The sequence below is a fragment of the Triticum dicoccoides genome, chromosome 7A, assembly GCF_002162155.2.
Source record: "Triticum dicoccoides isolate Atlit2015 ecotype Zavitan chromosome 7A, WEW_v2.0, whole genome shotgun sequence".
NCBI lineage: Eukaryota > Viridiplantae > Streptophyta > Magnoliopsida > Poales > Poaceae > Triticum > Triticum dicoccoides.
The window spans coordinates 313,130,123-313,144,417 of NC_041392.1; positions in this window are offsets into that span (position 1 = coordinate 313,130,123).

Sequence of the window (14,295 nt, forward strand, 5' to 3'; positions counted from 1 at the left end):
GCGCGCGGGGAGGAGGCTGGCCGGCGGCGCGCGGGGTGGAGGCTGGCCAGGGGCGCGCGGGGTGGAGATTGGCCAGCGGCGCGCGGGGCGGAGGGGAAGGCCGGCGACGCGCGGGGTGGAGGCTGGCCAGGGGGCGCGCGTGGGGAGGAGGGGAAGGCCGGCGACTGGGAAGAGCTAGTTGCAGACGTTTGAGTGGTACTGGTTCGAAGAAAATTCATCTCGTTAGGGCGATGGAGTAACAGATATTATTTCATTACTAGTAACAAAATGGGAAACTCTTACAATCATCGGGGTGATGGAGTAACAGAATATTATTTCGTTACTAGTAACAAAATGGAAAACTCTTACAATCACCCGGCGGATCGCAGCTTCTGCGCCCACCACCTCCCCTGCCTTACGCGTGTTTCAATGATAGCCCACATATTATCTTTGTCAAACGCACTTCTGTAACAGGAGCAATGTTTCTGAAACATATATAGTGTTGTAATGGTCGGGTCTTTTTTTACGACAAAATTTTTCTCTCGGTTGCAAAAAAAATTACAACAAAATAACTATTGCAAAAAATTCTGCAACATGACCTGTGTTGCAGAAATAATTCTGCAACAATATCTGTGTTGCAGAAGTAGTCCTGCAACAAGACCTGTGTTGAGGATGTAGTCTGCAACAAGACCGGTGTTACAATAATGAAGGCACGTTTGAACGCTCGATGCGGCACAAATCTGATGGCTCGCGACCTGGCTGATCTTTTAAAATCAGCCGGCGGACGCGTAGCACGTCCCTAACAAAATAGCCATGTATAACAAAATAGGACAACACTATTCTAATCCCAGGATTAGAATAGTTATTTGGATCACAGCAGCCTCTATATAGGGCTCGACAGGGCCCTCCCGAACTTCTGAACTGCCCAGCCCGACCCGAGACGCCCCGACAAGATCCCACCCGATCCGAGATGCCTCGACAGGATCCACCTGATCCCCTTGATCTCGAGCCGCCCCAACCCCCCTCCTCACCGCTCCTCCCCTCCTCGTTGCCGATCTTCACTGGATCCGCCGCCTCCCTCCCCCCCGTCTACAACTCCTGGTAGCCGGATCCGCCGCCTCCCCTCCTTCCCCAGCTCTTGGCCAGCCGGATCCGCTGCCTTCCCTCCGTCTCCAACTCCTGGCCGACCACCGGCGCTGGCGAGCGAGCGACGGCGCACGCCGGCGCGCGGGAGCCCGCGTCGCCTGGACGCGGCGAAGCTGCCATGGACTTCAGGAAGCCGCATCCTCGTTCCATCGTCACCACCCGACGCCTTGGCAGACCAGATGACGGCCCCGACGCAAGCTACGGCGAACGGCGCAACCAATGGAGCAACTCCTCCGTGGAGGCGTCATCGGCTGTGCCCTCAAATTTAGCGGCAACAGTACATGAACTTCCTTCCCAATTTTGCCTTCTTCAATCTTGCCTTGTCTGACCTTCTTGCTTCGTGCAGATGAACTTCGCGCCCTCTGCAAGACATGGATTGCCATGGAATTCCTCTCCTACCTCCACGACGAATTGTTCTCAAGGTGGCCTATCAACTGCTGGAAAAAGGTTGGCCAAACTTCTAGCCAGGGTATGGTTGAACATTTCCTTCAGTTTGTTTTTTGCTTACAGCCATGTGAAGTTCAGGTAGTGTGTGAGCGTCAGCCTAGGCTGCAAAAAGCTTTTTTAAAATCTGCCTGCTTACAGCCATGTGAAGTTCAGGTAGTGTGTGAGCATCAGTCCAGGCTACAAACACTAGAAAATATGCCTGCATTCACATGTGAAAAGCCATGTGAAGTTCAACTAGTAAGTGTGCTAGAGTTCAGGTTGGTATGTATCTGGTTCTGTGCAAAAAAAGGAAAAAAGAACATGCATGTGATCTCACATGAAGGTCAGGTTGGTATGCACTAGTGGTTCATCCATTCAAACTCATGAAGTATTTCCCCTTTGCAAAACAAGAAGTTCAGGTTGTGGAGAGTGCTCAGTTCAGGTACATATAAGTAAATCAAATAGTGTAGAATTAACAAGATTAGAGGTTCGTTCTATGAAGGGTGCTCAGTTCAGGTACAAAAGTACTGGCAGATGCTCAACTCAGTTAAGAGTGTGATGCCTGTCCAAGGGGAAAAAATGTACATGAACACCACTTTTATAATAGAAGTTCAGGCTGTGAATAATGCTCAGTTCAGTTACAAAGGTATAGGCAGATGTAACTTGTGTGCTAATAGATATTTTTTTCATTTATGACCGCAAGACGAGAGACGCATGAAGAAGCTTAGAATTTCCCAGCAGCAAGTACACAATCCTAAGCCTGTATGCATTGCACCAGCCCCTCAATGGGTCGCACCTCAAACGCACCAACAGCATTACCAACCTGCTCCAGACCAAAAATGGATGACACCCGAAACACATGGAGACTTCCAAGATGCTGGGTCACAACCCTATCCGCACAACTTTGCGCCTCCATCTAATTGGGTGACGCCAGAAATCCCCCGTGGATTCTTTGTATCCACCAGCAGACTCCTAAGCACGCCGATGGAGGAGGGGGTTAGCTCAAGTCCTGCGTGTAACTCTGGAGGTTATCTTGGTGTGCCTCATCAATACCAAAGCGAAGCAACTAAACCGAATCCCAGGACAAATCCAACAGGAACAAACACACGGAGGAGAGTGCTCTGCACACTACCACCGTTGGATCCTGCTGCCGCTGATACAAGTCAGAATTGTACGGGACATAAGGTACATGGATTGGTTCAAAAAACAAAAGAGCAAACCAAGAACAGGATCGCAATACCTCCACAACTACCTCAAGCAAAAAGGACGCAAACAAGAGAGAGGCCATCTTCAGCCCTCCTTCCTCCTCGTAATCCACTGCTGCATCCTGCTATGATTACTCTGCCGTGCCCCGTCCTAGAGGGACAGCAGCAGACTCCAGTGGAGTTGCGATCATACACGCAGGTAGGTGAAACAAAAAATATTTATATACGCATCTTGTACTATCTGCAAACTTTCTGCTCCCTCTAGGATAACAATTTCATAAACTGCATTTTAACATCCCGTTTGGATTATTTTTTCTTTTTCTGCAGACATGAATCTCCCGGATTATCTAATACCGAGACTAAAGACGCGATTCCAAGATGTAGAGAAAGTAAGGGAATTTTATAACAGATACGCCAGACACGCTAGTTTTAGAATCAGGAAGACGGGGGGATGACAACCACAAGTATATTGTTTGCGCATTCCAAGGGATACACACGTCTTTTGTTTCAGAGGCTAACAGGAAGTGAAACAAAACATCGTAGAGGATAGTCTGCAATGCAAGAATGAGGGTGAAGGTGCAGGAGGATAACACATGCGTGGTAGTGGACATTGAGTACAATCATAATCACCAACTCATGCAAACTGATGACTTGCTGGTATTCTTGCACTCACAGAATAATTATGACCCCACTATTTTGGAGTACATAAAGCTCCTGTAGTACCATGATGTCAAGCACACAACAATCATGTCCATGCTATCTCAAAATGAGGATGTAAGCTACTTCCTAAGCATGACCGGATGAGATCTACTAAACCAGTAAGTATTCAAACATCCACATACTGCAATGTACATAGCATCCTAGGTCGCAACCCTTTGCTAGCAAAAATAACAAATGCATGTTTGCATGTAGTTTGCAGGAAAGCCATGAATGCAAGGAAAGATGTTTTGGATGATGTGCTAAAACTTGTTTCATTCTTCAAAGACATGAAGGCAATCAATGATGAGCTTTTCTATGACATACAAGTAGACAAGGACAAGTCAATTAAAAACATTTTCTGGTCCAATGCAAGCTACCGAGGAGCCTATCAAGACTTTGGCGATTGCGTAACATTTGACACAACATACAAGACCAACAGATTTCATATGCCTCTAGGAGTGTTTGTTGGAACAAACCATCACTTGTAGTCAACGATATTTGCTGTTGCCCTTATTAGAGACGAAGATGCAAACTCATTCAAGTGGTTGTTCGATACATTTGTATGATGCATGAACAACAAGCACCCACCTTGCATTCTAATAGGTGAGTTCAAAAAAACCCTCTTCAAGTTTCATCATCTTTTCAGTCTGTGGGTCTGTATTGGGTACATTGGTTTTATCTGAAAAATAATGTAAAGCAAGAAGTTCAACCACGGTTAGCACAGAAGTCCAACTAACAGTACAAGAAAGCAAAATTATCTGTCACATGTTTAGAAAAAATTAGTTATGAATGTGAAGTTCTGATACGTCTCCAACGTATCTATAATTTTTGATTGCTCCATGCTATATTATCTACTATTTTGAACATTATTGGGCTTTATTATCCACTTCTATATTATTTTTGGGACTAACCTATTAACCGGAGGCCCAGCCCAGAATTGCTGTTTTTTTGCCTATTTTAGGGTTTCGAAGAAAAGGAATATCAAACGGAGTCCAAACGGAATGAAACCTTCGGGAACGTGATTTTCTCACCGAACATGATCCAGGAGACTTGGTGTAGCGACCAGACCTCAAACAGTCTGATCTCTATGCTTAGGTGTCATCCCTGGATCAGTAATGCTGACACCACACAGTACTTGGAGGATTTATAACAGAGTAGCAATCACACACTTATTACATCGAATGTCTCAATAGAGAACTTATTACAATAAATATGGCTTAAGGCCATCTAATAACTATAACAGCGGAAGGCTTGGAAGATAAGTGAGTCCATCAACTCCAACGGCATCACTGAGAATAGAACCACGACCTAAAACTCCTTAATCATCGTCTGAAAAGTCTGCAACATTAACATTGCAGCCTGAAACGGGTCAGCACATGGAATATGCTGGCAAAGTAACACATAGAGAGTAATGGAATGAAACAACTATACTATATGCATATTTGGCTGATGGAAAGCTCTATGGTTACAGTTTTGCGAAAAGCCATTTTTTCCCTACTGCAAAGGAATAAATTTTATTTAACTATCATGGTAGTTGTTAAACATTGAGAATGGTTGACAGCATTCTCAATCCCAATTAAGCATCATCATTAAACAAAACCCAACAAAATTAAATTTTAGAGTAACATGTTGAGATCCACATGATAATCCAAGTACTAGATACTCAAGATGTACATAACCGGGGACACGGCTAACCATGATTAGTTTATACACTCTGTAGAGGTTTGCGCACTTTTCCCCACAAGACTCGATCGCCTACGTTTGGTTTCTCGCACTACACGGTGTTTGAGAAACGGATGACCGAGACATAGTCTTTCAGAAGCGCTAGCACCTTACGATGGATAGACCGTTACACCTACTTTCCCCTACATCTGCTAGTCTACCCTGTAAGAGTTCGCACGACTTAATCAACTATGCTAGAGCCCATAATAGCTTGTGGCTGCACATGGAAGTTTCTAGTATGAAAAATATCATGATCCCTTTGGGCCTGGGTGGCGGTCCATAAAGAAAAATAGGCAATCCTGGAATACCCAGGTACCTCAATCCACCCAGATGTGTGTTTAAGTTGCCACCTTAGATAAACCATTAATTAACAAACTCACATCTGTCATGGATATCACTCACCCAATCCACGTCTACTAGCATAGCATGGCATAATAGGCAAACGTAGAAGTAACTCCCAAAGGTTTGATAATATAACAGGGAATAGGTACTACCTCAACTACTTCCCATCCCACAATTTAATTAGATCCTAATCATGCAATGTTTGAGGATTGATCTAATGCAATAAAACTGGGTAGTAGGAGGTATGATCAAAGTGTTACTTGCCTTGCTGATGATCCGCGAAACTTAGAGATTCGAAGTAACAGGCGGCGCACTCCGGGTATTCTATCGCAGACAAACAAACAAGCATACAATACATATTCATCTAATGCACGGGTAAGACTCAAACAAGAGATCTAACTAGAAGGTTCAACTTAAGAACTCCGGTTTGCAAAAAGAATCAAATCAAATGAAGCAACGAAAGTCAAACGGCAAAAGAAACAAGCTTCGTTTACTATTATGGATCTAGGGCAATTTTTACAGTGGCAAAACTTGTTTAAGTTGGTTAAATGGGTAGAGGGTTTCGAGACGAAACTCCAGGCGCTTGAATCGCCTGATTCTGATAAACGAGCGAAAAGTTATACCAAAACGAAAATTGGATCAGGAATCGCGATCAGAAAAATCGCGGATTTAATCTAAGAAAAAGAAAAACGACGAACGTTCGCTAGAATGAACGAACGGACGAACGCTCGCTAAATAAATAAATCAGAAAAACCGATCTATTTAAAAAAACCGAAACTAATAAAAATATAAAAACCGCGACTTAAAAAAAACGGGCGGCGAAAACGAGGTTGACCTCGGGCGGCGGGCGGCGGCAACGGCGGCGGCGCGCGGCTAGGGTTAGGGTTTCGGGCGCGGTGGGCTGGCGGCGGCTGATGGGCTCGGCGGCTTGGGTCGGGCGGCTTATAAAGGCTGCCTCCGGGCGGAGTCCCACTCGGGTATGGCCCAAAGTCGGTTCGCGTTTTTTTTAAATTATTTTGTGCAGAAAAACAAATAAAAGAAATACTAAACGGACTCCAAAAATCCCAAAATAAATTTTCCAACTCTCTCTGTGGGTCCTTGAGTTGCGTGGAATTTCTAGGATCAAAACCAAAAGTAAATATATTATGATATGCAATGATGGTCTAATGTATAACATTCCAAATTGAAAATTTGGGATGTTACAAACCTACCCCCCCTTAAGATGAATCTCGCCCTCGAGATTCGGGTTGGTTAGAAAATAGGTGAGGGTGGTACTTGAGCAAATCTTACTCTCGCTCCCAGGTGGCTTCATCCTCCGTGTGGTGGCTCCACTTAACCTTACAGAACTTGATAACCTTGCTGCGGGTGACTCGACTGGCATTCTCTAGAATCTTAACTAGTTTCTCCTCATAGGTCAAATCGTTATCCAACTGAATTGCTTCCAATGGCACTGTGTCTCTCAAGGGTATGTCATCCATCTCCGCGTGGCACTTCTTCAATTAAGAAACATGGAACACATCATGAACTCCTGACGATCCTTCAGGTAATTCCAACTTGTAGGCCACTTCTCCCATACGTTCCAATACTCGGTATGGTCCTACAAATCGTGGCGCTAAACACCAAAGCGCTTTGTTCCCCGAAGTGGGGATACTCGAATATAAGCTCTATCTCCAACTTCGTAAACTGTCTCCTTGCATTTAGAATTTGCATAACTCTTCTGTCTGGAATGGGCTATCTTGAGCCTATCGCAAATCAATTTAACCTTTTGTTCAGACTCCTTAATCAAGTCAGGTCCAAACAACTGGCGGTCTCCAACTTCATCCCACAGCAACGGTGTCCTACACCTCCTTCCGTACAAGGCTTCGAAAGGGGCCATCTTTAAACTAGATTGATAATTGTTTTTGTAAGAGAACAATGCATCGGGCAAATTCTCGTCCCAACTAGATCCATAATCTAGCGCACAAGCTCTCAGCATGTCCTCCAAAATCTGATTGACTCTCTCGGTCTGTCCATCTGTCTGTGGATGAAAAGCTGTGCTGAACTCTAGCTTGGTACCCAAAGTTTCGTGCAACTGATTCAAGAACTTTGAGGTAAACTGGGTTCCTCTATCGGATACTATACTCCTCGGAACTCCATGTAAGCATACAGTCCTGGTCATGTATATCTTTGCCAACTTAGCACTGGTGTAAGTTGTCTTTACCGGGATGAAATGAGCTACTTTCGTCAACCGATCAACTACAACCCAAATCGAGTCATAGCCTGAACGAGTCCTGGGTAATCCCGTGATAAAATCCATGCCTAACTTATCCCACTTCCATTCGGGTATCGGCAATGGTTGTAGCAATCCTGCTGGCTTCTGATGCTCTACCTTTACTCTCTGACATACATCAAAAACTGCTACATACTCCGCAATATCTTTCTTCATTCTGGTCCACCAGAAAATATCCTTCAAATCCAAATACATCTTGGTATTTCCTGGGTGAATCGAATATGGTGAATCGTGTGCCTCTTGCAGAATCAACTTCCTGATCTCCGGGTCATTGGGCACATAAACACGGTCTTCAAACCATAGGGTGTCGTGCTCATCCTCACGAAATCCTTTAGCCTTTCCTTCGCTCATTTTCTCCTTTATAGAGGCAATCTCCTTGTCAGTCTTCTGAGCTTCTCTGATTCTATCCATCAAAGTTGACTGAATCTCCAATGCTGCTACATAGCCTCTCAGAACTATTTCCAAACATAGTTCACGAAGATTTTCGGCTAACTCCCTTGGTATTTCTCCCGTCATTAGTGTATTGACATGGCTTTCGCGGCTTAATGCGTCAGCTACTACATTAGCTTTTCCGGGATGGTAATGCAATTTCATATCATAATCCCTGATGAGCTCCAACCATCTCCTTCGTCTGAGGTTCAACTCCTTCTGCGTGAAAATGTACTTCAAACTCTTGTGATCCGTGTACACCTCACAATGATTTCCAATGAGGAAATGTCTCCAAGTCTTCAGTGCATGCACTACGGCTGCTAACTCCAAATCATGCGTAGCATAATTCAACTCGTGAGGTTTCAGTTGTCTTGAGGCATATGAAACAACTCTCCCTTCCTGCATAAGTACTGCTCCAAGTCCTCGACGTGAAGCGTCGCAGTACACCTCATAATCCTTGGTCTAGTCCGGCAAAATCAACACTGGTGAAGTAACCAAGCGTTTCTTCAACTCCTGGAAACTAGCCTCACACTCCTCAGTCCATATGAACTTGGTATCCTTCTTTAATAACTCAGTCATAGGATTCGCAATCTTTGAGAAATTCTCAATAAATCTCCGGTAGTATCCTGCGAGTCCAAGGAAACTCCGGATCTCGCCAACTGTGGTTGGTACTTCCCACTTGGTCACGGTATCAACTTTAGTGGGATCTACTGATATACCTTCTCCGGATATAACGTGTCCGAGGAATCCTACTTCCTTCAACCAAAACTCACATTTGCTGAACTTGGCATACAACTGATGTTCTCTGAGCTTCTCAAGTACCAATCGCAAATGTTCCTTATGCTCCTCTTCACTTTTCTAGTAAACCAGAATATCATCAATGAACACCACGACGAACTTATCCAAGAACTCCATAAACACTTTGTTCATCATGTTCATAAAATAGGTAGGTGCGTTAGTCAGACCAAATGACATAACGGTATACTCGTACAGCCCATACCTGGTGGTAAAAGCTGTCTTAGGTATATCCTGTTCTCGAACCTTCAACTGGTGGTATCCCGATCGTAGATCTATCTTGGAAAATACATTAGCTCCTTGCAATCGATCAAACAAATCATTGATCATTGGTAGTGGGTACTTGTTCTTGATGGTTACTTCATTCAATCCTCGATAATCAACAACCATCCTTAACGATCCATCCTTTTTCTCCACTAGAAGTACTGGTGATCCCCAAGGCGACGAACTTGGGCGAATGTAACCTTTATCTAGTAACTCCTTAATCTGCTTCTTAATTTCCACCAAATCCTTTGCAGGCATCCTGTATGGTCTCTTTGATATTGGCCCTGTGCCTGGCAATAGCTCAATCAAAAACTCAATATCTCTATCCGGTGGCATGCCTGGCAACTCTTCTTGAAATACTTCAGGGAAATCCCTTACGAATGGTACTTCCTCTTGCACAACTCCTGTTAAACAATTTACTTGAGTCCTATTTGGCGCATGCCGGGATACATACTTGATCCTTCTCCCTTCTAGGGTGGTAAGCAAAATTGTCTTACTGGCGCAATCGATGTTTCCTCCATACATCGACAGCCAATCCATACCCAGAATTACATCCAATCCTTGTGATTCCAAAATGATTAAATCCGAGGGAAACACATGCCTACCTATACCCAATGGCACTTGAAAACATCCTTGACTGGCCATATACTCCGCTCCTGGTGAGCTTACTAGCATAGGTGTTCTAAGAACCTTAGTGGGCAAGTTATACTTATCCACAAATCCCCTTGATATGTATGAATGCGATGCACCAGTACCAAAAAGAACGAGTGCAGTAAATGACTTAACCAAAAACTTACCGATTACGACATCCGGCTGCTCTTCAACCTCCTCCATATTAACGTGGTTCACCTGTCCCCTGTTGAAAGGGTTCGGCTTCTTCTCAAATCTTCCATTGCCATTCTGGCCTTCAGGACATTCATTGGCATAATGTCCGGTCTTCTGGCACTTAAAGCAAGTGACTTGGCTCAGGTCCTTCTTGGCTGGGGTTGATGGGTTGGTACGGTTTCTGGCCATTGCTTCCTCCATTGCCATTACCATTCTTGGTGCCGTTGTGATTGTGAGAGCTACCTCCTCCATGGGTACGCTGACAATGTCCTCCCGATCTAGGGGTAAAACGTGGCTTCTGCTGAGCTCCAGAATTGTACTTTCCTTGTCCATACTTCCTCTTGCGGTTCTCAATTTGCTGTTGCTTGCCTTCAATCATAAGAGCATGGTCTACCAACTCCTGGTAGTTGTTGAAGGTTGCTACCATCAACTGCATGCTCAACTCATCATTCAGTCCTTCCAGAAACTTCTCCTGCTTAGCTGCATCCGTAGCAATGTCATCTGGGGCATAATGTGCTAATTTACTAAAGTCCTCCACATACTGGCCAACTGTTCATCCTCCTTGGCGCAAGTTGCGAAACTCTCGCTTTTTCATGGCCATAGCTCCTGCTGAAACATGGGCAGTACAAAAAGCCTGCTGAAACTGGTCCCATGTGATAGTGTCGACAGGGAAAGTGGCTGTGAAATTCTCCCACCATGATGTTGCGGGTCCTTCAAGCTGATGTGCGGCAAACTACACCTTCCCTGCATCTGTGCATCCTGCTGTGGTCAACTCTCTAGCTGTCTTGCGGAGCCAATCATCTGATACTATCGGCTCGGTGCTACTGGAAAACACCGGCGGATTCAGCCTAAGAAAACGGGCTAAGTGATCAACAGGTGGTGGTGGTGGTGGGTTGTTGTTGCTGTTCCCCTATTATAATTCTGAACTAGCAACTGCATCAATGTGTTCTGCTGCTGGATCAACTGGGTGAGCTCCGGTGGAAAGGTGAATCCGGGGTCACGTCTCGGAGGCATCTGAGGGTTTATAAAAGATGAGAGTTAAGAATAGATGGGGTCTAAAGAGAAAACACTACCCATATGCACATGAGGCAAAAGCAAACAATTCACTTCATTCATTCAAACAAGGGCATACAATCGATCTAACTATCGCAGAAGTGCTCAGACTACTGTATTTACATGGTGGACTACTACTACTGATGAGGTGGTCTACTAGAAATATTCTTCGGTTGCAGACTCCATGATATCTGCTCCGGCTTCATCAACATAGTCATCATCGCTATCATCTGGATCCGAGTCAGTGTCGTTGATGATGATGTAGTCTTCCGGGCGAATCTCCTTGGGTTCTTCATCTTCATCTACTGGTGCAGGGCCTCCCATAAATATCCCAATCTTCTTGATCAGATCGTCATTCTTTTCCACCAATACTTCAATTTCCTCTTCATAATCTTCACGTGTAGCATTAAGTTCTTCCTCCAGTTCCTTGATTCTTGTCCTAGCCTTCTTCAAATCTATCATGTCGGCGCACATCTGGTTCTCCCGTCGTCGAATGTGCTGGTTTAATTCCTGGATAAAAGCTGCAATTGATCTATCCTTTCTGGTGCTGATCATCTCCCAGTGCTCATCTCGGCGCCCACAAATCTGGTAGATAGTATCCTTGAGATCATTGCGGTAGACTTCTCCAATGCGTCCCATGGCGATGTGAGCTGCCATGCTCTTTCCTAGACTCCAAGTTGGTGCATCAAAAGAAAACTCTATGGGCTCAGTGACTGGCATGAACGTCCTTCCTGGAATTTGAACTTGAATCATCCAGCGCTCTTCTTCATGTAAAGTGGCGTTGTAGGTTCCGGTGAAGCTTGGTACTCCTATGTTCAGGTATCTAGTGACTTCCTTCAAGTGACGTCCAAAGGGTGTATCATCATCCAGTTGCGCGAACTTGTTCCTTGCATCCACCATCCTAAAGAGTAGAAAAGATGAGAGGTCAGAAGAGAAGAGAGTGAATAGTGATCTAGGTCTTTAGCTTAGTGGTCGTGTCCTACAGTCAGCGTGTGCTCTGATACCATCTCTGTAGCGACCAGACCTCAAACAGTCTGATCTCTGTGCTTAGGTGTCATCCCTGGATCAGTAATGCTAACACCACACAGTACTTGGAGGATTTATAACAGAGTAGCAATCACACACTTATTACATCGAGTGTCTCAATAGAGAACTTATTACAATAAATATGGCTTAAGGCCATCTAATAACTATAACAGCGGAAGGCTTGGAAGATAAGTGAGTCCATCAACTCCAACGGCATCACTGAGAATAGAACCACGACCTAAAACTCCTTAATCGTCGTCTGAAAAGTCTGCAACATTAACGTTGCAGCTCGAAACGGGTCAGCACATGGAATATGCTGGCAAAGTAACACATAGAGAGTAATGGAATGAAACAACTACACTATATGCATATTTGGCTGATGGAAAGCTCTATGGTTACAGTTTTGCGAAAAGCCAAATTTTCCCTACTGCAAAGGAATAAATTTTATGTAACTATCATTGTAGTTGTTAAACATTGAGAATGGTTGACATCATTCTCAATCCCAATTAAGCATCATCATTAAACAAAACCCAACAAAATTAAATTTTAGAGTAACATGTTGAGATCCACATGATAATCCAAGTACTAGATACTCAAGATGTCCATAACCGGGGACACGGCTAACCATGATTAGTTTATACACTCTGTAGAGGTTTGCGCACTTTTCCCCACAAGACTCGATCGCCTACGTTTGGTTTCTCGCACTACACGGTGTTTGAGAAACGGATGACCGAGACATAGTCTTTCAGAAGCGCTAGCACCTTACGATGGATAGACCGTTGCACCTACTTTCCCCTACATCTGCTAGTCTACCCTGTAAGAGTTCACACGACTTAATAAACTATGCTAGAGCCCATAATAGCTTGTGGCTGCACATGGAAGTTTCTAGTATGAAAAATCTCATGATCCCTTTGGGCCTGGGTGGCGGTCCATAAAGAAAAACAGGCAATCCTGGAATACCCAGGTACCTCAATCCACCCAGACATGTGTTTAAGTTGCCACCTTAGATAAACCATTAATTAACAAACTCACATCTGTCATGGATATCACTCACCCAATCCACGTCTACTAGCATAGCATGGCATAATAGGCAAACGTAGAAGTAACTCCCAAAGGTTTGATAATATAACAGGGAATAGGTACTACCTCAACTACTTCCCATCCCACAATTTAATTAGATCCTAATCATGCAATGTTTGAGGATTGATCTAATGCAATAAAACTGGGTAGTAGGAGGTATGATCAAAGTGTTACTTGCCTTACTGATGATCCGCGAAACTTAGAGATTCAAAGTAACAGGCGGCGCACTCCGGGTATTCTATCGCAGACAACCAAACAAGCATACAATACATATTCATCTAATGCACGGGTAAAACTCAAATAAGAGATCTAACCAGAAGGTTCAACTTAAGAACTCCGGTTTGCAAAAAGAATCAAATCAAACGAAGCAACGAAAGTCAAACGGCAAAAGAAACAAGCTTCGTTTACTATTCTGGATCTAGGGCAATTTTTACAGTGGCAAAAACTTGTTTAAGTTGGTTAAACGGATAGAGGGTTTCGAGACGAAACTCCAGGCGCTTGAATCGCCTGATTCTGATAAACGAGGGAAAAGTTATACTAAAACGAAAATCGGATCAGGAATCGCGATCAGAAAAATCACGGATTTAATCTGAGAAAAAGAAAAACGACGAACGTTCGTTAGAACGAACGAACAGACGAACACTCGCTAAATAAATAAATTGGAAAAACCGATCTATTTAAAAAAACCGAAACTAAAAAAAAATAAAGACCGCGACTTTTAAAAAAAAGGGCGGCGAAAACGAGGTTGACCTTGGGCGGCGGGTCCGGCGGCGGCGGCGGGCGGTGGCGGCGGCGGTGGCGGCGTGCGGCTAGGGTTAGGGTTTCGGGCACGGTGGGCTGGCGGCGGCTGATGGGCTCGGCGGCTCGGGTCGGGCGGCTTATAAAGGCTGCCCCCGGGCGGAGTCCCGCTCGGGTACGGCCCAAAGTCGGTTCGCGTTTTTTTTAAATTATTCCGTGCAAAAAAACAAATAAAAGAAATACTAAACGGACTCCAAAAATCCCGAAATAAATTTTCCCGGGCTTCTAAAATCAAGC